Source organism: Emydura macquarii, unplaced genomic scaffold (assembly GCF_026122565.2).
Source record: "Emydura macquarii macquarii isolate MOO-44397 ecotype Brisbane River unplaced genomic scaffold, CSIRO-AGI_Emac_v2 contig_1253, whole genome shotgun sequence".
Taxonomy (NCBI): domain Eukaryota; kingdom Metazoa; phylum Chordata; order Testudines; family Chelidae; genus Emydura; species Emydura macquarii.
In genome coordinates, this window is record NW_027131390.1 from 66,888,947 (window position 1) to 66,914,757 (window position 25,811).

A 25,811-nucleotide genomic window follows, 5' to 3' on the forward strand; every position below is an offset into this window, starting at 1 on the left:
GATTGTGCACATTCAAAGGAGGATCTACAAACAGCCCTCAGCTGTTCTCTGAAGTTTGCAAAAGCATAGAGCAAACCCTGAACATCAGCAAAACAAAAGTTCTCCACCAGCCTGCTCTCAGTCAATCAGACCCAGCAAGGAAAATCTACTTTCGACAGAGGGGAACAGAAACAGAAAAATGTAGAACCTTGGCAGCCATCTCTCTCACAGAGGGTAAAGATAGAAGTTGAGATTCAGCACAGAATCCGTTATGCCAGTCTTGCCTTTGGCAGACTGTCCTTCTGAGTCTTCAATAACCACAACATCAGAAAACACACTAGACTTCTAGTTTATAAAGGGGTGGCAATACCAACTCTCTTTATGGCTGTGAGATTTGAGTAACCTACAGAAAACATCTAAAAAACCTGGAACGCCAGCACCAGAACTTTCACCAGAAGATCCTCAATATAAAGTGGGAGGACTACAATACTAACTTCTGTGTCATCACAGAGGCCACCATCTTCAGTGTTGAGGCCCTGATTATCCAGCACCAGCTGAGGTGAAGTTGGCATGCAGTGTCTGTGCCTGATGCATGCCTATCAAAATCATGGTTGTACACCCAATTTACCAAAGGAGAAAGGAAATAGGGAGGCCAAAATAAACACTTCACACACCCTCAAGACAAACATCAAGAGATGTGGCATCGACATCATACACTGGAAGACAGTAGCCCAAGATAGGGCTAACTGGTGAAGTCTTGTCAAAAAAGGATTGAACATTTTTGAGGAAAATCACCTCGCCCTGATCACAGAAAAATGCAAGAAAGGACAGACAGCTGTCATGCAGTAATCGTGGCCCAACTCTGCTTTCCAACACTACTTGCAACATCTGACTAATCTGTGGCTCAAGGATGGGACTCCTCAGTCACCAAAGGACCCATATAAAATAAAATCTGTGAAAGAGATCATCCTCGACTTGAGGGATCTCCGATGATAATATAAGGGATTTTTCAGAATTCCAAGATGTCCCAGCAATGGTCTTTAAAATGATGCTGGGATTATAGCTCTAATGGGGATGGAAAGGATTTAGTTCTTGCAAAGTTATTTGCATATGCATGATGTAGAATGAATCTGAGGCAGGATCCATGTATGCTTATAAGTCCCCATACCACTTAGAAACTATTGTCTGGAAGCTATTGTGGATCCTGAATGAATAAATTGTTTTATAGGACTCATTTGAATAGTAAGGGCAAAATTCAGCTAAATATTTAAGCTCATTGTAACTTTAAATAAATGAGAAGTTCTGAAGAGCTCAGCAAAAATCTGAATTTCCATCAAGCAGAAAATTCTGATATTTCAACTTTTGTTGTCATCCAAAATCATGGTGGAAAGTTGAAATGTTACAGGCACAGAAATTCCAAACAAATTGATTAAAAAAAGGCGAAACATTGATTTCAACACTCAATCAACATGAGATATTTTGATGTTCCCAAATCAAACTGTTACATTTCAATTGGTTGAGCCAATATGAAACGTGTTGTATTAAGTCAGTTCAGTATCAAACTGCATTTCTGAAATGTGCTGCATTTCTCATGGGAAAGGTAGTTCAGGAGCCTGATGTGCCTACTCTCTCATGTGGGCCAGGCTCCTTGGGCTATATCTCTTATAATGAACCCACAGTCATGTGGCTTCCATGATGAACCCCACAGCATGGTCAGAAGGGAAATTGAGTTGCATTCTGCGGTAAGATGCTTTGGCCAAGGAGGAAAATTGGGGCCCAAATTAAAACTCCCATTAGATAATTTGGCCAGACACGGAAATGCAGATTAATGTTGAACTGACTCAAAATGAAATATTTTGGGTCAGCTACAAATTGAAATATTCCACTTGGGTCAATCAAACTGTCTCAAAACAAAATATTTTAATTTGTTTTTCCCAATGAAAAATTTTAACACTTTAGTAGAATTTAATTTTTTCTTCAGGTAATTTCAATTTCAATTGCGGAAACTGTACTTTCCATCAAAAATTATTTTGAAAGAAAATTCTTAACCAGCTTTAGTGGACAGTTTGCATAGATTAATAGTTTTTAATATAAGAAAAGTCATTTAGTCTGATCTGCTACATAACACAGAATAGAATAGAATTTCACCAGGTGACCCCAGCTTCAAACTCAGCAATGTTGGCGTAAGGACATAATGTGACTAATTGATTTTTCTTGGATTATTTGTTCTTAGGTAATAGAACTCTTAATTTTCTCTTTTACTAAAACCTCAAATACCTTCTGTGACCCGTCCGTGCCCAGGGTAGCCACTTGAGAATGCCAAGATCAGGGCAGGCTGCAAAAGAAGAGCAGATTCTCCTAGCACTGGTGGGTGACACTGAAGCCCGGCTTCCTAACCAGCCACGAACTGCTTCTGATTCCCCCCACACTGGGCTCCTTGCACCTGGGAATGTCCTAATGGGCCCATTATGCAGGCCATTGTTCTGCAGCCCTCCTATCTGGGGTGTTGCCCAGGCAGCACAATTTGAAATACAGATATCTCAAATATATTTATATTTATGATTTCCATTTCACATATTACACATGAACATAAGTATTAACATCTTACTTAGCATATTATAGCCTTCCTAACAGTACCTGACATGGCATATTCCACATGGATTATTATGATTTTGATATATTAATGTCAGACAATATGAGAAATGCTCTCCCCCCCTCATCTACCCAGCATGACACCTTCCATTTAGGGTGATACCTCTGGTTTATTTAATGGGAAAAGGAACACATTTCTGTTGCAATGGCTTCAATTTCAGTTTGTTTTAGAGCAGACACCTCTCTCTTTATGGTTGCTGCATCTCACTTCTGTTTCACTGAATCCACTTTGGTTCCCCATTTTATAGAAATTAGAATTTCACACTGTGGTCAAGGGTACTTATAACTTCCAATTATAATTGTAAACGCTCTGAATCATAGTAAATAAAATCATACAATAGTTAGAGCCACTTAACAAAGCTGGTCTTAGAAACTCCCATATTCCTATTCTTTTATCCACAGAGGCCTTGGTTTAGCAATTAACTCAAGTATGTGATTAAGTCCCTCTCTACTCAGTACTTTGCTGAATTGGGTCCGTACTAGGTAAGATTGAATGGTTTTTTTGTGAAGCAGCAGTAAAAATTGTAGGCTGTGCCAACTCTGAGCAGAAAGAGGAGGCTTTTTCAAACCAGAGCTGTTGGTACAATAATTTCTTACCGAATATTAGTGCTTCTCTGCAGCCGTGACACTTATAACATTTATTTTTATTAACAAAATTAAATAAAATAAATAAAAAGCTTCCAGCTTTGGGCTTTTGCCCAATTACAATTGGAAAATGTGAAAGTGATTGCTGATCTGATCCTATACAGAATGTCTTTTCAAATAATTTTACAGCAGTGGAGCTTAGTGCTTTCACACTACTTTCAAGTAGAAAATGTTTTCCTTAGATTAATCTTAAAATGATTCAAAATGGGACTTCCCCGATTAAGTTTTTATATTTTATCGCTCACCCTGAACAATTTGTATTCAATTTTATATCATCAAATTACTATTAGAGAATATGTGATGTCATCATTTATATGCAGTTTACTGAGATATATACAAGAACAAAAAGCACAGGCCCTTTGCTTTCTTTCAGTGCTGGTTGTTCTTACTCATGCTGTAGAAACACCAAAGGAACTATCTTAGCATAATACACAGGTGATTTATAGCCAGTTTTGCAACTTTCTCCTGAGATGTGCTGTGGGCTTCCAGCGTGTACCTGTGAAATGAGGGTCTAAGTATTTTAGAAAGTTATAGGGAAGTACAATAATTATATTTGTGGAAACAATACATGTGAGCATATGGGATGTATGAAAGAAGGCATTTGAGTATGGAAATGAGGGCTGATGCTTCCCCCCTCCCCAGTGGTATCCACTCATGTACTTTATGTGGTACAGAAGTTTGTGAAGACAATGATTCTTAGGGGAGACATCATGCACAAGCAAGGCATTCTGCTTCATTTGTGGTTTGCTATAGTGGTGATAAACATTGCATTATTTTTCACACCCTCACCTTTTGCATCCAGGTGTATTGGTTTGCTTGTCATCCAGAAATGTTTCTGTGAATGCCCCGCCTTCCACTAAGCTCCTGTCTGTCTGTTCGCTAATGAGACTAAAAAACAGATGTGGGTAATCACAGAGTGGTGTCAGACATACTGTGGTTATTTCTCTGTATGAGGAATAAGGAATAACAGCAGTATCTCAGAGGCCTTTGAGAGTAAAGATTGATTTATAAGAGGTAACCACTACACACTCTTTGTCATCCTGGTCTGTTGCATACGCTTATTCTTTGTTAGTCTGTCTCTGTCTCTCTCTCTGACTCCCACCTCTTTCCAGACATCATAGTGGTGTAGGATTGTGAGGTTATTCTGTGAACTGAAATGAAGAGCTGTTTTTTGAGTATTTAGGAAAGTGATTTGCTGAATATGAAACTATAATGCCAGCTCAGTCTTTCTTGTAGTTTTGTGGTTCTACACAGTTTGGCAGGTTTTAAAGAGGTAGAGTTGGGTTTGTGCCACAAAAAGTGGAATCTTCTCTCCGTTGCATAAGATATGTGTGATGGAAATAACAACCAATTCATAAAATAATTAAAAAATTGTGACTCGTGGTATGAAAAATGATTGTCTACAGTTCACCACTTGTATAGTCCCTTATAATGGGGGAGGTGTACAATTTATAATATACTGCTATGACTCAGTGATTGATTCATCACACTTTATCACTGGAAATTAGATTTACAATGAATTGTCATCTGTGTAACTTTTTATAACCTTCATGTTGAAATGTTCCCAAGTGCTATTAAGTTTTTAAAGATAAGGGTGTAATGAAACCCATCTTAATTTTCAGGTTTGAGTCCCTAGGTTGGTTACAGAAAATTTATTTAGTAGGGGACCTCTAGGTGACACTTTGAATGATACAACTAAATTTTTATTAAAAAGAAAAATTCTTAGTTATGCAAACAGGCTTGCAATTACCACTTACACAATACTACAATTATACTTGCACTGAAAAATGAAATAATGCATCAATGGGTGATCAGTCCACTGATGACAGAGTGAAGGGCAGCCTTGTAACCCTGGAGCCTGGCAGTATCGTTTGGATGTTAATTGGAGTTCTTCAGCAATTTAGCAAAACTACTGCTTTTATAATCCATTATAATATTAATTAACATTAAACTGCCCTTTAGCATCATTATATTTCCACCATCTTTTTATTGGCTCTTTACATTACACATTATTTAAATTAACATCTATGTTAATGTCCTTCCCGTAATATTAATATAGATAGCATTTTAATAAACCATTCACAATTCTCAAAAACACTCATTACAAACCTTGCTTAAAGCAGTTATAACCAAAACACACTGTAGCATAACCCTGGGTCATGTCCTTGCTAGCTCTTACTTTACCATAACAGTCTGTTTCAGACTTATCTTTGACTTTACTCACTCTGTCAACTTCAATTTCTCACATTCCTCTACACATAGGGTAACTTAGGCCCATTACCTAACTTCTACTTAATTCTTAACCCAAGTCCTTCTACAGGCTACATCTGATATTCTAATAGGAAGATGCCAATTTGTACCATCATGTTTCTAAATAATTGGCCTTTCCCATGACTCAATCTTGGTTTCTCACTATTAATCATATTTTATTGAAATTACTTTTTACAAACCATAGTGCATTTATTTTTAAAGTCCTTCCTACATCCCACTAGACCGTTCACTACATCTAGCTCAGGTTCCAGTGGCATTACTCTATTATTTTTGCTGAACTCCAACATATTATCTATTTGTGCTGCTCTAGAAACCTTATGTTGCATAACCCAGACCATTTTCGGGCAGCAGCTTCTAGGCAGCCTGGATTCCATCTAACTTATTTAGATATATTACAGTATCGCTTTTCCATCCCTAACTAACATCTCATTATTGGAGCTGTCACATGCAGATACTGTAGGCATTAAACATGATTGCACCATACCTGATGCTGACAGCTGTGCATGTCTGTGCAGTATTCATAGTGACATATGCACAGTTCCTATTTAGGCTAGTCCTCAATTAAGCTAATGAGGAAGGTGTACAAGTCCTAATGTACAAATCACTGAGAAGCTCACTATAGGCCCCATCTTTTGATTGCTTCTTGTTAACACTTTGCTCTTCAAACTTTCCGAACACTTCCATATTTCTCATATGTGGATTTGGGTTTTTCACGTGTCATGTGCTCTAAGGGCTTGTTTATACGCACAAGTTGTACCACTTTAACTATACCAGTATAGTTAAAGCAGTGCCACACGAGGAGGGGTTGATGCAGTTACGCTGGTATAAAGGTGCCTTACACCACTATAGCTTATTCCTGTACAGGAAGTGAAATTAATAATATCAATTTAAGACAGCTGTATAAGCACCCATGACTGAAAAAGTGGTAGACCCCAAGCCACTTCTTTGCTTTGACAAGTCAGCTGTAAATAATGAATGACAATAGCTCTTTATTAGAAGAGAATAATCCAGCTGTCTCGAAGCACTTTACCAAAAACCAAACCAACTCTCTCTACTTCTGCTGCTGAGATTCCCACAGACTGTGCCTCCCTACTGCCACACAATAGGCATCTGTCTCCAATGTCCCTCTTCCAAACCTTCAAAGGAATCCCACCTTCACTGTCATTATGGTGGGGGCATTAGCAGGTAATCAGATGAGGGCTTCAAATCTCATATGTTCTGGAGCTTCCCTGCATTTGATCTATTCCAGAATGCCCTGCACACTTCTGGCCCCAGAAAAAAAACCAAAAAAAACTAAGAATACTGAAGACAGATTTAAAGAAAATCCTCAGCCCAGAGGAGGCTGACAATCCTGCTGAAACCCTGCATTATATTTTGTAGGATATCCTCAACAATGAGAAGCGTATAATTAGGACAGTACTAATACTGTTGGGATGCTGTGGTAGGCAGAGTTGTGTAAACCTGAAGATGAATTTCCTGTTGTTCTCCTAGATCCACAGAAGGAAACTCCACAGTTTGTAGTCTGTCAGCATAGTCCTCATTAAGGTTTAGGTGCTGCTCTTCTTACCATCTATCTCTGCTAGTTATTGTTTCACTCCATTCAAGAGCTCTGACCAAAATATAACAGCTATTGTGGTTCAGAAAAGAACACACTTAAATGAACATAAAAGAACAATTGAGTTCTCTTTGGATCCAAATTTGGGTCCCTTTTTGTTTTCCAAATCAGATTAAGGTCCCTAGGGAATATTTGTAGATATTACCAAAGCCCCCCTTTTATTGTACAATGTCATCCTTTCTGAAATTAAACAGTTTATTAATAATTCTGTAAGTGATACATTATTGTTTAAAGGGTTCCATATACTTATTTTACATTTATGTAATTTTGTTAATTAGACACAGAAATAATCTGCAGGGTAAAAGAGAGTAAGTGCCACTTACAACCTAAAGGATGAGTCAAGTTAGCTATGAGTAGTCCAGGGGAAAGAGTGCCTAGGATATCTATTAACATATCAAAAAGCATGTACAAAACTTCTATTTTTCTGTTGAGTGGTATGATTTATCTACCTAAGTCTTTATAACTCATCCATCACTGTGATTGTCTGCTGTTGGAAATTCCCATTTTGCTTTGCTTTTATTTACTTTTCCTTCAAAGCTGAGCTATCTTTTCACTACTAAACATAGTTCAAGCTCAATGTGTATACTTGAATATTAGAACTAAAGTAATAATGGCATATCAGCCTCCACCACATGGTGATGATTTCATATTTTGCTAATATATTTGCTGGGTTAAGGTTTACCTTACATACTGTTTTATGTTCTTTAAGCTGAAAACTATTCTTGCCAGTTTGAAACCATTTCCAAACTGGAAAATAAACCTTTTTGATTTTGGACTGACCCAGAATCTGAACCGTGGGAGTGTTTTTTAAGTATGCTATTGGAGTCGACTTCCCTGGCTCAAGTCCCAAATTTGCAAGGATTCAGATCTAATGGTGGGGTTTTCAAAAGTCAATGGGAGTAAGGTGCCTAATTTACTTAAACATTTTTGAAAATCCCATCCTAAGATTCTAATTTTATCCCCATCTGTTCTAGCTGTACTATACAGTAAATTCATACCAAGGCTTTATGAAGCTCTCCCACGTTAGTGGGGTGCAATGTAAAAATCAGACATAAATAGTTAACTGACTAGTATATTTCTGCATTGAAACTCATCTTCTAAGTTTCAACCTAATGTTCTCCCAGCAGAATGCTCAATTTATTCATTAGTATATCCTCAGTGTGATACATCTCTTTACATAATAGCACTGGGGCCATCATTTTTAAATCTGAGTACCTAATATTAGGCTCCTAAATCACTATGTAGGCCTCTGAATAGCAATGGCCAATTTTTCAGAGGTTCTCAGCATCCATCCCCTCCCCTGATGTCATTGAGAGCAACTGACTTTTAATGACCTTTAGGCATCTCTGAAAATCAGGCCATTCTTCTTTAAATGATTGAATACCGTTTTACTGTAGGTAGCTAACTATAGGCACCTTGATGATTACCTGCTCTATTCATTCCCTCTGTAGCACCTGGCATTGGCCCCTGTCAGAAGACAGGATATTGGCCTATGTGGATCATTGGCCTGACCCAGTATGGCCATTCTAATTTAGTGTGAAAATGTTGGCCAAAGTCTTCATGTGCCACTGTAGTGAGGAAAAGGTACGGAAGCTTGCAAACTAAGCTGTGGACCCAAGAATTATTGAGAACAGTGTTTCAATATGAGGATCTCACTCTCTATATAGCTTTCTCATACAATGCTTAAATTTCACTCTAATAGAAATCACATATATGGCTTGTACATATTTTATTATATATTTTTTACAAAAAGTAATTTTTCAATATAACGGCATGTAATATATTGGGGAAATATTTTGATATATTCTATTTACATAAGTGATTATATTTTAAAGACTTGAAAAAGCCTAAATATTTTAAGAGCTTAGATATGATTCATTAGTACATTGAGTGGCTGCTTTGAGGCAGTTTTGAAAGCCAATTAGATTACTCTGAGAGCATTAAAATATTTCTCTCTCTAGGAAACATGAGGTTAAAGGAAGGTATTAACTTTAATTAAGTAATATAATGGCTCACTATATATCTATAAAAAGTGCAGGAACCATTTATCAGAAATTCTTTATTGCTCAGCATTGCAAATGTTAGAAAAACTAACCTACAAAATATTGTGTGTATGTGTTGAGAGGAAAAATAAATGTAGCTTTCATTTCAGACAAAGATCAAGGAAGGGGCAAGTAAAATGGCCTTTACAATCAGACATTTGTGTGAGGGTGGCTTTTTTTTTGTTTTTCACCTTTTTGTAGGAGTATAGTATGGATAACTGACCATGTATTTAAAGAGTTACGTTAACAAGAAGTAGACGCAGAAGCCGGTAGCAATTAGGCAACACTTGGTGTAATCCCTTTATTTGACTTTGTTTCAGCATATCACTTAGAAATAAGTGGGAATGGGAAAATAGTAACATTAACTCTCAAGCCAGCCCTGGGGCATGCTCAGGGATCATAAGGATTCATATAGAACCTATAATGTTATGACGTGGTTGTATGGACTACAGAGAAAATTAAATGCATAAACATAGCACATGATAAATAGCCATGCAGATTAACGGCTGCAAAGCAGCTGAGGATCTGGCCCTAAGTGTTTTGGACTCTCTCTTAAAAGTATCAAGGAGGATGATCTTTTACTGTGTTTCCTGGTTTCTGATGTGATGTAATATGTTGGCAAATAAAAGAAGAGAGAAGTGATTTTACATACTTAGCCATTGGGTTGCTTCCACTGCCAACTATGAATGGAGACCCTCCAACACGCCCCATTTTAAAACATGTAAACTCAAAACACGTTAAAAGCACCTCTCCTGTTCAAAATGAAAAAATTCCAGGACATACTTGCCTCACGTGAAGATAGGCTTGATATGCTGAACTCCAAAATTAATAAAATAGGTGGTGGCTTCAGTGGTGCCCTCGTGTACATAGTTATGACTCTAATTTGGATGTTTAATTAGAAGGAATGTAATGCTAGACAGATTGCTAGTACTAGTGGGGAAACAAGATTTGAATGGAAGATCATGGGCAGTTGGACAAAATTTCTGATCTTGTAGAATAGTTCCTGTAATCAGGGCTAGACCTTAACATGTGCCAAGTATTTGAACACAGAGAGTCTTATGCTTTCTGGGACCCTTTCCTGCATGCATCTATAAATATCTTTGATTGTAATTTCCCCATTCCGCTGCTGCACCTCCCTAGGCCAGTAACAAGCATGCTGTCCTCTAGGGCTGGCTAAAGTTGAGCAGGGAAGGAAAATGTGGCGCTGATCCTCCTCCGCTCCCTTGGGTTGATTGGCACCCTCATGAGTGCTAGCTGGAGAGTTCAGTACTGAGATTGTGTGGGAATTGGCAGTTGAAGGGTGAGTGGAGAGAGGTGATTTTTGCATGGTATTCATACTTTTATTTCATATGCTAAATGATGGTTCGCAGTGACTGCACAATTCAAAAGATTGTGCAGGATTTTACAATCTTTTCTCACACCATCTGAAATAAATGACAACACTCACTGATTACAATGGGAAAAGGATTGGACACCTCCCTCTTTCCCTTCTTGCCCCCTCCACAAAAAAACCCCAAAACAAACAAACACCAAACCAAGAGATCGGGCACTGTTTTTGTACATTAAGGGTGTTCTGCAATCCTTACTCATACTGCTTGATCCTGTGTCCATTCAAACCAATGGCATAGCTCCCAACAGTACCTATTAAGTCAGTAAGAATATCAGTGAAGTTAAGGACCACTACTCACTGTGAATAAGAGTGGCAGATTCTGGCTGGGTATAAAATGAACTTTTAGCACGATCCCATGGCATTTAAGGGTGATATCTTTTGTGTATCTCCAAATTCTATACAGTAGTGTGGTTTATGGTTCAAAGTCTAGTAAGATCATCCTGTAGGATAACTGAACTATAAACATGCATTGACCCTTCTGAACCTCCTAAAAAAGTCCTCCTTCAATTATTTTTTTTCTCAGTGAGCAAGGTCAATATTCCAAAGTACTATTCTGCAGTATACTAAAGGTGTGCAAAATAGCATCAAAATCTTAATTGTATTTATATTTAGTTTATATCCCTTATTAAGAAGACAGCAAATTGATTTGAATAAATAACAATATATAATTTAGATAATATTTTGCAAAGAGAATCTTTGTGTCAAGTTTTAGTATAATGTGAATTTAAATGAACATGTTATAAGCGCATTAAAAATGGGGACTGTAATAGAAATTCAGACAGACCCTTAAATATAGCAGCAGTAATAGTCACCTCTATAATAGAAAATGTCTAATATCATGCATACATTTTTCAGGGCAATTACACTGCAGAAGTTACCAGATGGCACATAAGTTATATACAGCTTTCTACTGAATTAAGATTGGGGGAGCCCAGGAGAGAAGCTGTTAAATGAGGCGTCCTCTACATAAACTATGAAATTTAAAGAAGTAAGCAAAAATACTCTTGTTGAGGGAATAGTTACAATAGTAACAGAGTAAGTAATGGAACGCTAAGGGCCTGGTTTTTAAAACATGATCATTAACAGAGTCTTGTTAACATGCTGTTTCCAAGATGATAGTAAATGGTGTTGAAAAATTACTGGCTTTTGCTTTAAAACACATGCATGTAGAATACAAAAATCTCTGTTTAGTGATCAGCTGGGTCTGTTAAAATTGTTTTGCACTTCTAGTGTCTAAAGCTTCTCCATATTGACAAGCATAATAATCTTGGTACTGAGAAAATCTTAGTACTTAGAAAATCTGACACAATATCTCTTTCAGTGGCAAATTTGATTAACAAACTTTGTGGTAGAAGAGTATACAAGGCAATGAACAGTTCTGGAAGTTGATTAAACACTGAAGCAACACTGAGGCCTTGACAACTGCAAAAGAAGTTTGTGAGCATGTTGCTTTGCTATAAATATTATTCCTATTATACAGCAAGAGAGCAGAAGATAAGGAAATATAATGTTTATTCCTATGAGAACTTACCACCATTGTTTGGAGTGATAGGGGACAGCGAGGGTGTGAGGGACTAGCTGTTGGTGGTACCAACAGACCTCTTGGTTGCTTTCCCAAATCTCAGCATTATTTTTTATATGTAAGTTACTAGTTGTTATGGTTGTGAAGGATACTCTGAGGTTAGCATAACCAATGCAGCAATGATTCTGAAACAATAGCTCCGTCAATGAACAATTCGTTCTAATGGATGTTAACACAGATGCTAATGATTATACTTTAAATATCAATATTGTTTACATACTTTACTGTGTGCAGAAATAGTTAGGCTGGTCTACGCTAGAAAATTAAGTTGGCTTAACAGCATTGCTCAGGGGTGTGAAAAATCCACATCCCTGAGTGGTATAGTTAAGCCAGCCTAACCCCTGGTATAGTCAGTGCTAGGTTGATGGAAGAATTCTTCTGTCCATCTAGCTACTTCCTCTCAGGAGAACCTCTCCAGTCAGCAAATGTGGTGAAGCCTGCTTAAGCACCCTGCAGCACAGCTGCAGCAGCACAGCTTTTAAGTGTAGACATACCTTAACAAAGGAGGGGAAAACTCAGAGTATGTCTACATTCCAGAGTGAAGTCAATTTACTTTAAATCGACTCTCACCCACGGATTTTTAGAAGTCACAGGAGCGTGGTCACACCACGCTCCTTGCGCCGGGATCTTGCGTCCCCACTCACCACGCTTGGATCAACATACAAAGGGGTACCTATCCCACAGTGCAAATAGCGCTGGAGGCTGTTGGCAAGATTGTCATCGACCCATGATGCAATGCTCTTCCCCCTCCCTTCCTGCCCCAAACAAACAGGAAATGGGTTTTCATGCCGTTTTTGTGTGCCGCATGCTCACCATTGCTGCAGAGATATAGAGCCCACTCAGCTCTGCACTATCATTGTGAGCATCACAAATCCCTCGCGGCTTATCCTGGAGTATTTTCAAAGGTGAGAGAGGAGCCAAAGCACAGAAAACAGCGATGTCACTGAGGCTGCCCTGCGGCAATCCAGAGAGTGGAACAATTCCTGATTGCTGCAGGCTGCCATGCATCATCTTCAGTCCATGGAGTGCCGGTTCTGGTCCCAGGAAAGAAGCACAGACTGGTGGGATGGAATCATTATGAAGGTGTGGGATGACGAGCAGTGCCTGCAGAAGTTTCATATGCAAAAGGCCACTTTCTTTGAGCTTTGCGCGGAGTTGTCCCCAGCCCTGAAGTGTGTGAATATTCGCTTGAGACCAGCTCTGATGGTGAAGAAGTGAGTGGCCATTATTCTGTGGAAACTGGCAATCCCTGACTGTTACCGGAGTCGGTAAATCTACAGTGGGAGCTACTGTAATGCAAGTGTGCAGAGCCATCAATAGACTTCTGCTATGAAGGGTGGTGACTTTGGGAAACGTGCAGGACATACTGGATGGGTTTGCTGCGATGGGGTTCTCAAACTGTGGAGGGGCTATTGATGGCATGCATATCTCTATCTTACCGCCTGACCATTTTGCAACAGAGTACATAAATCGCAAGGGGTACTTTTCAATGGTGTTGCAGGTCCTTGTGGATCACAGGTTATTTCACCAACATTAGTGTGGTGTGGTCTGGAAAGATGCATATTTAGGAACTCGAGTCTGTTGAGGAAGATGCAGGTGGGCACTTTCTTCCCAGACCGGAAAATTAACATCGGGGGTGTGGAAATGCCAATAGTGATCCTGGGGGATCCTGCCTACCACTTGCTTCCTTGGCTAATGAAGCCCTACACCAGGCACCTTGACAATGAGAAGGAACATTTTAATAACAGGCTCAGCACTTGCAGAATGGTGGTGGTATGTGCATTTGGCCATTTAAAGACCAGATGGAGATGTCTCCTTACTAGGCTAGACATCAGTGAAGAAAACATCCCATCAGTTATATATGTGTGCTGCATTCTTCATAATATGTGTGAAGCGAAGGGGAAAAAGTTACCCCAGGGTTGGGCTGTGGAGGCTGAAAGGCTGGCTGCAAATTTTGAGCAGCCAGATGCCAGCTCTACACAGAGCCAAACGCGGAGCGCTTTGCCTTCGGGAAGCATTGAGAAACCGGTTCTGCAATGACCTGCAGTAATATCTGTATGTTTTTATGCCTTTCTTTCCCTTCCCCCCTACCATCAATATCAGTACCCTCCACTTCTCTCCCCACCCAATGAATTAATAAAGAGACATGGTTTTTACACTACAAAGTTTTATTAATGAACATTGCTGAGTGGAGGAAATGAGGATAAATTCACAGTTTAAAGTGGCAGTGTGTAAGCAAGTTTGGTTCCTTACAGTTCTTAATGGGGCTGCCGCATCCTGCTTGCCTCGACCAGGGTGTGGAGTGCACCACGTACTGCAGCCTGCTCAGTCTCCTCCTAGATTGCTTGGGGGTGGGGGAGGGCAAGAAAACATTAGGCGGAGGAGCGTTCTGGAGGGGCTTCAGAGGGACTCTGTCCTGCTGCTGCTCTTCCTGAAACTCCACAAGACACCTGAGCATGTCCAACTGATCCCTCATTAAATGTAACATCTCCTGCTGAATACCGCGCTCCTGCTCCTGCGCAGATCTTCTAGATCTTACTGTCCATGTCCAGTTTCTGGGACAAGGACATCCTCCATGCTCTGAGCTCTGTCTCAGTGGCCATGGAGGCATTCATGAGCTCGTTGAACATGTCATCCCGCGATTTTCCCCCCCTCTTTCTGATCTGGGAAAGTCTTTCTGCAGCGGTTCTGCCGGGGGCAGGGGGCAAGGCCAAGGTGTCTACGACAAGACAATAAAAGCACAATCTTGCCATTGTTAGCAGACCCAAAGAATTGAAGCAACTGCTACAATGTAAAAAGTACTCTCCTTCATGTGCACAAGGCTAAGCCAGACCCGTGTTCCATTCTGTACATCTCAGAAGAGTCGGGTTGGACTGCTGTTACAGAGATGGTAAGTCAGGGGCCCTTTCATCTGTTATAGAGAGGCTTAATTAGCAGTAAAAACCACAGTCCAAAATTTATCTATGAGAGGGATCACCGGGCTCCCCAGCTATATGCAGAGAAATGGTTTGGGAGGAGGTGGGCAGAGCTGATCAGAGGACACCATGGGTGAATTGTAGTGTCAGAAACGGTAGGCCAACTATTGTAGTGACCCACTATGGTCATTGAAAGGGAACTAGAGGATTAAAGGATAGACTTTTCACCCCACAGACTGATGAGATCCAAGACCTCTGGTCGACTTCATGCTGGAACACATTTGGGCCATGCAGTTCCCATGATGAGTTCAGCTACAAAACTCTCTCCATGCTGGCTACACAAGAAATGAAAATTCAAAATTTCCCGGGCCTTGAATGGAAGAGCTATTTCCTGTTTCCATGGCTATGTAACAGCAGAGTGCAAATGTCCAAAACGGTCACAACGGGGTATTATGGGATAACTCCCGGAGGCCAGTAACGTTGACTTACGTTACATTCTGCCTACACTTATGCAAATTTGACCCATGAAATTTGAATTACACACTACACCACTTGCGGAAGTGGTTTTATTAGGTCGACTTTTACTGTGCTTTGAATCCACGTAACTAACGTGCCAGTGTAGATGCATACCTTAGGAGTTTGTAAGCGACATTTCGTCGACCTCCGTTGCCAGTGTTGACCAGGGTTCATATTATGAAAGTCTGCGCCAGCTTTTGCCTGTGTGAGTTTATGGAGGTGGGTATAAATCAAATGGGAAGCACTTTAGCAAGAAATAGTGGAGTTTCTTGGGTAAGGAGGGATTAATTTCACTTTCTTGAAGAGGAGCTCAGCTTTCAAAATGTTGAGAAACTCTATCCTAGGTGTATCAGGTAAGAGCTTTCCTGAAGTGTCTAATCAAATCATTCCAGATGATGCAGATAATTTACACTCACAATTGGCAATGAATTGCAAACCAGCAGAGCTCTGAAGTTTTGGAGAATGAAGCTGCTCCTTTTTGTGGTTTCTTTTCCTTCCAATGGCTGTCTGTGTGCCCGGAGTCTGGGTCTGGATACTCGATGATGGCAGTGCAGTATGGGGATAATCTGTAATCTATCCTAGAGATTGGAACAATGAATGTGGAGTGGTTTGTGCTACCCATAGGTGTGAGCTGAATTCTTTCTCTTTCAATCCCTTTGCAGTCCTTTTATTCTAGTTTTGTGTGGGTGAGAGAAAGGAAAGGGTTAATTTAATCAAATAGCAGATTCCACTTTATTTATAAAATAGCAAATTCATTGCCAAATTCTTTTGACCAATATGAAAAAAAGATGTTGGTAATTGTCAATATACTGAGTATAGGGCCAGATTGTGCTTTGCACCTAAGGGTATAAAGCATTCTTCCTTGCATAAATATGAGTGCTAACTACACCCTTGTCCTTAATGCTCCTGGTGGACAAAAGCTGAGCAGTCTAGCACAGGAAGCAGTGCTAGAATCTGTTCTGCAAAGAGGGCAGGGAGAAGGGCCATGCCTCTTTCAGTTTTCTGCACCTGCTGCAGGTCAGACACTGGATGCGGGGGTGGCCATACATGTTGCAATATGTTCAAGGAATACAAGTGGCTGCTGTTTGTGTGCGTGCATGCGTGCTCTTCCTTGTTGGTGCTAGACACTTTGTGATCAGTGTAAATACCAGTGAGACACGGTACACCCGATTTGCAGATCAATAAGGTTTAATGTGCAAGGTTTTCTATAAATATACTAGTTAGATACAAAGCCTAAAATTAACTACAATATATCATACTCTCTAAGCCTGGAGAGCTAAGCAGTCACTCATAAGGCTGTATACAGGAACGGCTTTCTTCAGAGGCCCCGCCGGGGAATCAGTGGCCTCTGGTCCAACCGGAGCACCTCCCGTGGAGTCAAGTGTTGATGGAGCGCCCCCCTTTGTCTAAGTCGTGACTACTTATATCCTTCCATAAACAACCTTCACCTAATTATCTCTCTCATTATCACATATGCTAATTACCTACATTGGGTTTCCACCCTTAACTACATTCCATTCTCACCATAACAATTGGAGTCCTCAAAACAACATCTGGTGATAGGAGTGGTGGAGTAAAAGTATGCCCCTTAGCAATAAAACAGTGTACCCCCAGATGTTCAAGGATAACTTGTTGTTCCCATCACCATTATCTGTGTGCAGCTTCAAGCATACAGTATATATAATTTGTCTTGTTATGTGCCGTGATATACAGAAACTGAGACATCTATAAGCTTATTCAGTCTCTACCAACTGCAAGATGTCATGCTACAGGGGTCAGAATAGCCAAGCAAGCAACTGAATGCTATGCTAAGCCTGTAGGACAGTGGTCAAGCAACTCGAATTGTACTGGGCCTCCAACATTCCTTAGCACTCCCATGACATTGTTCCTACCCTGGGAGATGCCACCTGAACCCTTTACTTCCCCAACAAGACACACAAAATGTCAAACATGCTGAAGCTTAAAAGCACCAATAGACCTTTAGAAAGCAAATGCCTAGATCTCTTTGGAATATAAGGGTTAAGACTGTCCAAAAAAATCCCAGTATTTAGACACAGGTAAATAGACATTAGGTTTGATCTTGATCTCACACTTGTTTTGCATTAGAATAGCTCCATTGGTTTAACTGAATAATACCCTGGACACACTTGTGTAATATTGATCAGAATCAGGCACCTATTCTTTGAATTATAGGTGTAGCTCTCCCCAGAATCATATTCCTATGTTTGTGTGGTTGGAACTGGTTAGTATTCTTTTAGTTAGTGCTTCTGTACTGTACCCATTAAACCTGAAGGCTTTTTGTTAGTCAGGGCTAGGATTTTAGTAGCAGCACCTGAGGTTTTTTTAGAAGCTTCTTCCTGTCAAAAATGTTTTACAAATATTTGGGATATTCTCACAGCGAAAACTACTTCTGCAATACAGATACGTAAGTGTTTTGATTATCTTTAACTGGGCATAATTTATTATCCATTCTGAAACTATGAATACAATTGGGAAGCCTCAATGCCTAGCCTCATGTGGTCTTTATTTTTAGTAATAATCTTGCAGACAGCATATAAGGATTAATGATCAATTCAATTCTTTATTGGAATGGACTAAATCTGCTGTAGGTTTATGTAAGTCACTGAACATGGTAAGATTTATGTTCTCAATTATTTGTTATATTTTTCTTCCTTCCCAATCACCACTTGGTTATCCACAATAGATGTATTAGTGGGTTGTTTTTATGCTGTTATATTTTTGTGCTAGAGATAAAAGTAGAAAAACAACAATGAACAATGGGGGCACTCAAACTAGTGTTTCTCTGGAGAGGCAGTGTTGCCTAGAGGCTAGATGACTGGGATTCTGGATACTCAGGGTTCCTACTCCTGGCTCTGCAACTGGCCTGTTGAGTGACCTTCAACAAGTCGCTTTGTCCCTCGGCACCACAGTTTCTCCATCTTTAAAATGAGAATAATGTACTGACTTCCTTTGAGAAGTGATTTGAGATTTACTGATGACAGTGCTATATATGATCTAAGTTTTATTATTATTATTATTATTTATTATTATTAATAATATTTTATTTATTAAGGCCTTGATTCAGCAAAGCATCCCTATTCAAGGACATAGAACTGGAGCACATGCATCAGTCATTTCCTAAATTGGAATGGATTTAAGCATGCACTTAAGTGGTGTATTTACTTGAGAGAAGCTGCCAGCAGGATATTCAAGGTCCCTATATCCTGAATTTACTCTCCCCTCCGGAACTTCTCCCCTTTAATTTACCAGAATCCAGTTCGCTGATCTTCACGGAATACTGCAAGGCACCCTTGCAGGCTGTCCCAGGGATGTGGTGGATGCTGAACAGGGGCCTGGTGTTGATAGCTAGGGAGAATCTTCTGTTAGCAAAGGCACTGTGTAACTGTTTTTAGCTTTAATTGCTGGTTTTTGTCCATTGCTCAGAGGCTTATATTCAGCATATTTTGAAACTAGAGAAAGAAAGAAGTGAGGTATTTCTGTATAATATTGTAATCTAAAACTGAAAATATAGGAAAACTCCTAAATATGCCAAATGATTTTGAAGTAGTCAGTTATTCTGATATAGTTATTAGTTAGCTATTTTCTATCTTTATTCTGAGCTAAGCAAACGGAGCTATTCTCCGTGCTGTTTGCTATATGACATTTTTCAGATTACTCCCACAATCATTCCACTCACATACTCTATTAATTCATTGTCATTTTAAAACATATATGGAGTTGATATCAGTTTATCATGGAGATTTTGCTGCTAGACCTCAGGTCATAGCAATATCTTGCCCCATTTCATCTTGTCAGGCTCTTATTATATTGCAGTGTTTTGTCCCAGCTGTGTCACCCCCAGGACTAAAAGCGGTTGTGATAGTGCAATTTATTGAGACCAAAAACATCTACTTTGTGTCTTAATGAAGTTGAATATTATTATTATATGGTACTTTTAGACTTAGCCCTCTCATATAAGAATAGACAATAGCAGCAATTCATTGACAGAAATGTCTGAACCTTGCATATCCTTGTTCACAAAACAAAAGCCCTCCACTATGTCTCAGACACATTGTGACTCAAGCTATATTTGCACTTCTGATAGAGGGAATATTCCAAGAAAAGTGCTGTGTACCATATAGACCTTATAGTACTCTGTTACACTTAATTCAATATTTGATCACTTAATAGAAGAAATGGTAAGATGTTAAATAAAAAGCTACAATCCAGCTACGTGACTTCTCAGTACAGTCCCATGTTTTGGGGGTTATATTTTTTTGGAAGAACACTGGTTTCTCTATTTGGACATACAATTTGCAGTTCTTCACCTGCAAAATAATTGGCTGGTATAAATCAGAACACTAGCACTGCTAACTGTAGGCCAGGTTCTTACATTCATATTCATATTGAGTAGCACCTTGCTACACAAGTGGTCCCATTATGGGATCACTCATGGTGTAAAGTACTAGTCAGTGTGAGCAAGTGTAGCTTCTAGTGCAGTGGGGCAATTAGGTAGTTAGAGGAGCAAGTAGGGGTCAGAGAGGTGCTTCATTCAGTTGAAATATACGTATTTAAAATATTGTACCTGGTCTTGCACCTGTGAATCACTTGTGATCTTCAAAATGCATGTGCACATTTTAAAGGGTCACTTAGCATTCCCAATAGGAAGGAATACATTTTCAGGAAAACGCAGCTCTCTTCTAGCGGGTTACATGTTTGCGGTATATCACACTACAAGGTGGGCACAATAAAATGTTGTGAGCCAAGATGCCAAAATGACAAGACTTTGTAAATCTTTCTTCACTAATGGGGAGATAAAAACCATATTTAATTTGATTCCAACATTCATGTTTAAATCAGTTAGGATTAGAAAGTAGCTGTCATCTTCCCTTTGAGAAATGAGTGACATGCTTGGTGTGTTTGTGTGTGTCTGCTTTTATGAGAGGAATTTATTGCTGCCTTTGAATATTTCAAATACTCTAATCAAATTGTGAAGTGGGCAAAAAATGTGCAGACCATCATGCCGCTTGTTTAGTAAATGAATAGACTTTTTTGCAGGTTTGCTGTACAGAGACACTATACAATAAAGCTTATTAAAATTGCTGTAATGTAACAAAGAGATTAAATGCATTATCTTCAATGTGACAGCTACATTTTGTTCTCTAGAGAGAGTTTTGAAGCATTTACTCCCCGCCAGAAAAACTTTTGGTCTGACACACTGAAGCTTCACACAAGAAATAATAATTTAACTACTAGACCTCATCATAAATAATTCATGATTTCTAATTTCATCTGAGGCCTGTCATTACAAATTAAGTTAGTGGTAAATTTAATGGTAAATACTGATTTGAATGAGATAATGGATTTTTTTTCTTCATAAAAAATAAAATACTGGGAGTAATTATGGAAATTAGGCAAAAGATAGCCAGGCATTCTTTTTAACATTCAGATTATTCATAATCCCGTCCAAACCATTCAGTAATGATTTCTCTTTCTCTTGCACATGCCGGTGCGCATGCGTGGGTGCACACACAATTATTATTATTATTAGTAATAACAACATGAAATCAATGTATTATGGTGAATGGCTTTGAAGGAAGAACATAGAGCATTTTAGTGACCACAAGTAGTCCCCCTGGAATACAATTACCCTCCCCCAACAAATCCTCATTTGTTCTAATAAGACACTTTAAAACTCAGTTACATATTTGGATGAGAAAGACGAGTGTTTCTGAGGCTTCTCACTAATACTTTAGATTCATACTCCATAAAGAACTGATCCAAAGAGCAGTGAGGTCAATTGCAGTCTTTCCATCAACTCTAATGTGATTTGGATCAGGCCAAAATTTTGCTGTCTTGCTATCGTAAGGGCTGGTTTGACATGAGGATTTGGACATGGGTGAGGCCTAAATTCTTGGAAGACAGGATTAGGAAGGTAAATGGATCAGCAGGCTGGAAATAGAATGTCTGTACTTGCTAAGTGGCGTGTGTTGGGGGACGACGACACCCAGAGAATCGTTTACAATGAACAAGATAACAAAGGATAAAATTGATCAGGAACCTAAAAATGAGGTAAAGAGTAAATTGTACATGGATATTGCATGGACAGATTGTACTGTACACGGATTGGTTTCTACAAAGTAACCCAGCCAATCCCACAACATGTGATGCTTTGTATAGTAATTGCAACATCTTGTCTAAATGTATATGAAGGTAGAGGTTTGCCCTGTAACTATGGATGTGTGGTACGCTTAATAGAACTGAGTTATTGGGATGCCGATGGAAAGAGGTCTCAGAGGAAATTCCAATAGTTATTATAATTTTTAATTTTAATATCAGATTCTACCATCAGAATCTGGAATGGGGGGTAGAACCATTCTGCTGGGGAGAACCAATCTGCATGTCCTAACAGAGCAGAATGCCTGTACCTGAGGTGCACTAAAGTTTCCCTTCCTGTTTCTCTACTTAAACCATGCCTGCATTCCATTATTCTCTCCCACTTTTCTCTCTCTTTGCCTTTCCCCGCCACAATGATTCTTCCTTGATCTTTCTCATCCCTGAAGCTCAACCCTTCCTTTAGACACCTCCTTTCTGAGGAACATTGTGCTATCAAAGGTGGGATGCCAAGCCCCCTCATCTTTCTCCCATTTCTATTCCCACTGTGTGTTGGCATCAACAGATGAGCAGTTCCCTCTTTGGGCCAGGAGATTCACTGGTGGCTTAGAAAAGAATGAGTTTCTGCTGCAGGAATCTAAAGAGAAGCTTATAGATTTTTTTCTTTTAGTACTCAAAGAAACAGCTCAGGCAGCTCCCCTGGTGCCATGATTTAAGAATCAATCAGGTTCCTGCAAAATCTAGGGTCCCGCAGGCTTTCAGGTTCCTAAAGAATGGCTCTGGGCAGTTACAGGGGTAACGAGATTTTTCTTAAAAGTCTTTGACTAAATATATGTTTCAAGGCTAACAACCAGCTTTCATTATGAAGGCTACCAACAGCTCCACAATGAAAAGGTATTGCATGCTCGTTTATCCTTCCTTTGTTAATGAAAGTTTGGATTCATTTAAACTTTTAACCATAAACTGATTGGGGGATAGGGGTGGGAAGGAGGGTAGCAGTGATCATTGTGTTTTTGCGTGTCAAAGCCAGTTCTTTAAGACCATTTATTTTTTTCTTTTCTTCAGAGCCAGTTTGCTTAATTTAATCTAAGCAAGAACTCTGTATGTTGTTAGAGTGGTAAACTGTAAAACCACATATTCTTCATTAAAGTTTTATTTATTACTGAATACCTAGAGTATTTGATTCTTTGGTTCATTGTCCATTTATTCCCTTAAATAAATAAGAAAAAAAGTCAAGGAAACTGCTATCTAAAAGAGGCTGGCAGGCTCTTCATAAATCAGCATTATTGCAAGCTGCTATTCTCCGGGACAGAGCCTGCAGACTTACTCAAATTTACTCAGGGAGCATTCCACTGGAGTCAATAGGACTACTTGTGTGAGAAAGTGCTTATAACCATGCAGAATCAAGTTCACAGAATGTAAAAGAAATGTCTCAAGTGTAAGAAATTAAAGTTGCATGCTTGTTAATATATCTGACATTTCATCTGGATGGCACACCAAGTTAGATTCAGGATATTTAAAAGATCCAGTTTATGAAAAACATGGTTAAAATATAAGTTTAAAGCAATATTAATAAAGAATACAATACCTTTGCAAAAGCATATGAGGGTTTAACTACCTGCCTCATTAACATCAATGAGAATTGTGTGTCTAAATGTTGATTGGGGGTTGTAGGTATTACTGCAAGAAAATAAATGATGATAAAACTTTGAGTCTATTGGGAACGGTATCCTTCAAGTGGCATTTTGAGTGCTTTTTTTATTTAGGGCCACAATCTTGTAAGCTCGTGTATGGCAGGTGTTGCCAACTAACACTGTTACACAGTCTTCCAAATTCTTTTTCTTAGTGTAAAAAAATGTTCTCTGTTAGGAAGATGTGCTGTAGTGGTGTAAGTTTTTTGTTATGCAAGGTTCTGTGTAGAAGCAGCTTCTAGAGAGGGAGATGAGCGAGCAGCAGGAGAGTTTTCTCTCTGCCTTTGTCTCTGATTAGAGTAAATTGTGGTGGTAGAGTTGTTTAGTGGGAACTGGGGATTACTGTTGGGCTGAGGTTCTTGAAAGAAGGGATGGCCTGCATGCTGTCTGATCACCTCTGTTCTGCGGCTAATGTTTAAGTATAAATAAAACAAGTTACCCACAGAATGTACCCAGGCTGCTCATAACTGATTTCTCCTTTACTGAAAAGACTATCTCCAAGGCCCAGACATCTGCTTCTGGCTGGCAAAGGGGTGATGCCTGCATGAGAAGGGACAACACAACACACACACTTAAATTTACTCATCTGAATACTGAAGTCAGTAAGTCTACTTGTGTATTTAAAGTTAAGCTTATAAGTAAATGTTTGCAAAATCAATGCCTTAATGATTGCCTGTGTGCATGTCTGCGAAAATAAATATTGATATAGATATATGCATGCATGCATACATGTGTGGTGTGTGTGCGCCCGCCTGCCTGCGTATATATAGAGAGAGATTTGAACATGAACGTATGCAAGCTTAACTATTGGAACAGCTACATTAATTAATATATAGAATGAGCTCAACATGTGGATAGATACTCTAGTATTTAGGGTGTGAGGGAGAAATAATATTTCTACTCCAGTAGGATGCATAGCAAATGCACAAATAAAGAAAAGTTTGAACTTGGGAAACCTACCGGCAAACATTGCAATTCTCCTGTGGGTCCTCTGTATTCTGAGCATGTAACTGTAGCTTTGTTTTTGATGTTCTTTGAGCTCTGCACATTTTAGTACCCAGAACTGCAGTAAATTGAGTGTCTGACAGCTCTTGAAATCCATGTTCTGTTGCTTTCAGGTTGAATACATTCTGAAATCAATGAAAGAACATGTACAATTTTTATACATGTTTAATAAATTTCTACAAGAAAAGGTCAAATGAAGTGGAACATTTCATTTTCAGTGATCTCGTGTTTGTGGTGTCAGACAGGAATTATGATGATCAGATGAAGCTGGTAGGCTTAGATAGTCTTGAGACTGCTACAAATTTATATGCCTTGGTGAGATCACAAAAATTATAGAACAGTGTCTCAAAACTATAATATATGATAAATAACATAAATATTGCACCTAATTTACTGCTTGCAGAACGTGCAAGGCTCCAATTAATGATTTATCTATCGAACCAGAAGGTTTACTTTACAGTGACTAAATGTGGGAGATTCCCTTAGCACACTTCCCCTGCTACCTGGTATGTGTGTGGGGCAGTAACGGTGTTGAGTATAAAGAAGTTCATCCTCATCTGTATGGCAGTAATACACTAGAATGGCTGCTTAAAGGGGGATTAAAAATAAATGAAGCCATTTGCGATAAAGGGTATGAATTGGAATGAAATATTTATTTTAGCAATCTAAAGAAAGTGCAAGCGATCAGTGGGCTTATTTCTGATATCACTTACACAAGTATGAGTCTTCAGCAGGTCAGTGGAAAATTTTCATTGAAATTTTATTTATTTTGTTGTTGAAATATTCTGGAGGGGGCAGGAAATAATTATGACCAGCTCCAGTTAGAAGTCATTCCTCTGCAGACAATGGAGTTACACCAGACTGGAATGAAGCTCCGTGTGTTCTATGTGTTTTAGGATAACTTGTGTCCCATAGTCAGTTCTAGTGCCGCTAGCACGGCAGTACAGTGGATGGTGTAAAATGCCTTGTATATCTGAGGTCAGGGATGTATATTTCTAAGGAAAGAATGTCAGTAGTGGAGTCTTTGGAAATGGAGGCCCTAAAACAGGAAAGTACTTAAGAACATGCTAACTTTAAGCACACGAGTAGTCCTGTGCTTGAAGTTAGGCTTTGTGCTTCAGAACCTTACTGAATTAGGGCTTAAAACTTTTCCTGGTAAATCATCCACTCTGCCCTTATCAGAAGTGATTCCAAGATTAGCCTTTATTATACCTGTAAGGACTAAATGGTGCTCCCACCATCCCAATGAAATAAAATAAATGGACTATAGGGTCAAAGATGACCTAACAATAATATAAAAAGAATAATCTTAATTTCGTTGGGACAAATCCCTAATCCTTTTTCACAGCCTGAGTACCTATACTGTGCAAAGGGAATCTGCCAACCCTGATACC

The 25,811-nt window shown here is 39.2% G+C and overlaps 1 long non-coding RNA gene across 1 annotated transcript in view; it reads left to right on the top strand.

Annotated features, from left to right (window-relative positions):
* Positions 1-25,811, top strand: part of LOC137153578 (uncharacterized) — a 337,442-nt gene that overhangs the window by 82,281 nt on the left and 229,350 nt on the right. The gene's annotated exons all lie outside the window — the stretch shown is intronic.